Source organism: Urocitellus parryii, chromosome X, assembly GCF_045843805.1.
Source record: "Urocitellus parryii isolate mUroPar1 chromosome X, mUroPar1.hap1, whole genome shotgun sequence".
Taxonomy (NCBI): domain Eukaryota; kingdom Metazoa; phylum Chordata; class Mammalia; order Rodentia; family Sciuridae; genus Urocitellus; species Urocitellus parryii.
In genome coordinates this window covers 59,313,596-59,316,388 of record NC_135547.1, presented here as the reverse complement: position 1 = coordinate 59,316,388, position 2,793 = coordinate 59,313,596, and the positions used below count along the sequence as shown (strand labels likewise).

Genomic DNA, 2,793 nt, shown 5'->3' with positions numbered 1-2,793 from the left:
AGCATTCCCCCAGCCTCCCTGTGCCCCACCTGTCGACCCTGCCCCCATCTCCCTTCTTGGAGCTTCTGCTGAGCACAGCCGCCCCTTTCTGCCCCTGTCTCCTATGAGCACTGACAAGTGTGCATCTGTCAGAGAGCAGCCCCCACCCCCGGTCAGCTGGCGTTTATTGTGCATGCAGGCCTTTCTCTTGGTGCAGACTGCAGGCTCAAGGACAAGGACCATGTCTCTCTCTTTTTGCCAATCAAAGCACACAAGTTTATTGATGATACACACAGATGCAGACTTGGGCGGAGGAAGTTAAGTCAGTACAATGGATACAAGGGGAGTGCACTTTGTGGATGAACAGGTTTGCCATCTGTGGGCTGGTGTGGAAGAAAGAGAAAAGGAAAATACTTCAACGTAGGCAGCGGCAGATGCATTTTCAGCATGAGCTCCCAGATGGGCCTGGCCTCTGCAAAGCGGTCCCTCTCCAGCAGGGAGACCATCACAGGCAAGTGAGCACTGGTGGTACTCTAGTTTGATGTCCCTTATCTGCAGCAGGCGAGCCACAGTGATCCCTTTACTGCATCAAGAGGGCTGCAAGGGAGTAATTTACAATGCACAATGCCTGCAGACTGCAAAATCAGGGAATTACCCAAAGCTCTGCGGGGGAGCCCTGCCTGGCCAAAAAGAGTGTGGTCTTCAGTCTAGCTTCTGGAACGTGCACCCAGCCCCAGTGACCCCCGGCGATGGGGTGACTGCCTAAGGCTGGATCCTCAGTAGCACCCACTGCAGATTCTTTGGCATCTGCAAACCTAGCAGGGTTTGTGTGGAGTCAGTCCCATTCTGTCCCAGAAGGCTATTTAAGGGGTGAGGGTTTCCAGGAGAACCTCTCTGTTTGCACTTCTGATAAAGAGGGACATGAATGAGAACAGCATCTGGACACCCAGCAACTCCCCTGCCAAGAGTGGCTTTTCAGACAAACCCATCAGCGGTTCTAAAACCTGAACCTTAGCACAGCCACTTCTTTCGGGTATCAAAGGAAACTTCAAGTCTGAAACGGACTTGGCAAGCATGTTATTAATAACTGTCATGCTTATTAACAAATTTAATCCGGCCTGCTGCAGAAATGAGTTGCAGCTACGTGGCACAGTCTCCTGACACACTTCATTGATGAACATCTTAATCTGGCCCTGATTTTCAGTACTGGCATTCAAGTTACCTGGGGCACACAAAGCTTCCTCCCTCACAGTGGGGTGGGGGGTGGGGAGTGTGTTTCCACAGATGGAAAGGTTGGCCAAATGACTCCTGATATTGTGGCTAAGTGAAAAAACAGCATCCTTGGGCTCAGCAAACAACTTTTTTCCCTGAATAGAAGGACACTTGGAGAGGTCAAGAATACAACTGACACTTTTATTGTGTTCAGTATCACCCCTCCCCAAATTATCCTTTTGATTTAAAAAAAAAGTTATTCTTATTTATTGGTAAAGTATCCTCTCTGTGAGTCCTTGGATCCTTTTTGGGGTATGATTGAAGTTTACTTCACCCCCTGGACTTGGCTTTTTTTGGACCCTTAACTCCTGATCAAAGACTGTACTTGTCCTCTCCCTGGTCTGAAATGACTCACTCTTCGGGTCTTTTCTTACTGGATTCCATCTTCTTGTTTTTAGTGGGAAAGTAACTATAGCAACTTCTAGAGCCAATTTTTACACGTTTTCTGTAATTCATAATTTGTAGACATAATACACCTAGAACAAGGCACAATTGGGTTTTATTCTAGAAAATTCATCTAGTGGTGATGTTCTAGGAATCATATTGTTACCACTCCCCCCCCCCGCCAGTCACAAGCTTTATATTGCCATCCCATATGGCTTTAGATTCTTGTTAATATACATGGAGCTTTGATATGAAAGGATATATCAGAAATACATGTCAACACACACGATACGGGGGTGTATGTATCTCTATTTCTTGAGTTAGAATCTTAATTTTCAAATGTTTCTCCTCTGATATTTACCTCCTTTTAGCTCATTTCTGCAGTTCCCCTGAGGTACAGTACATGCCTCTTTCCAGCACCAAAATTAAAAAGAGTAGAATAAAGCCTGGGAGAAGGAGAAGCTGAGTTACCTCTGGACCCTGTATTCTGACTCTGACACCCCACATTCACCCCTTATCTTCAGGTATATGGCACTATATGAAGGAATTTTCTCCCTCCCCTTCCTGTATTTTTGTGTACAGGTAGACAGACAATAGAGAATGGGGATTTCAGATGCACTAGTACATAAGACTCAGGCGCAATTTTCCTAAATGGTAGCTTTGAAGTCTACCATTTATGTCTCAAGCTCAGCATCTACCTTGTCCTTCTGGTACTTTGTCATCTTGTCCCTCTACAAATGCCTATTTTTTTTTTTTTTTTGCTCTACCTTACCGTATCCCCATTTCTGCTTTTATAAATATTGATCCTGCTTACTCAGAGCCAAAAAGGATGTGATTACAGGATTTCTGAATACAGCAGAAGAGTAAGTTTTGGTTTAGCACTTGCGTCTACCACTGTCTGTGACAGGTTCAAGCCTGATATTTCCTTAAATTAACACAAGTTTCTTCAGTGTGTACCAAATATCCTGTCATTGGCTTCCTCTTCCTTTCCATTGGGTTTTGCTGCCCTCTACAGACAGACAGGCAAAACAACCTCTTTCAGTAGGTTAATGAACTTTTAATGTGGGGTGGTAGGCCAGTATTCTTTTGCTGATTCAAGACTGTCTGGACGTTTTCCATCTCTCATTCATGGATCCCCAATAACATCTCTCTTCCTGG

General features: G+C 45.2%; 1 pseudogene; it reads right to left on the bottom strand.

Moving 5' to 3' along the window:
• Nucleotides 1-285: 285 nt before the first annotated feature.
• On the bottom strand, nt 286-2,357 carry LOC113175669 (protein ARMCX6 pseudogene; annotated as a pseudogene).
• Between the last annotated feature and the right edge of the window lie 436 nt (nt 2,358-2,793).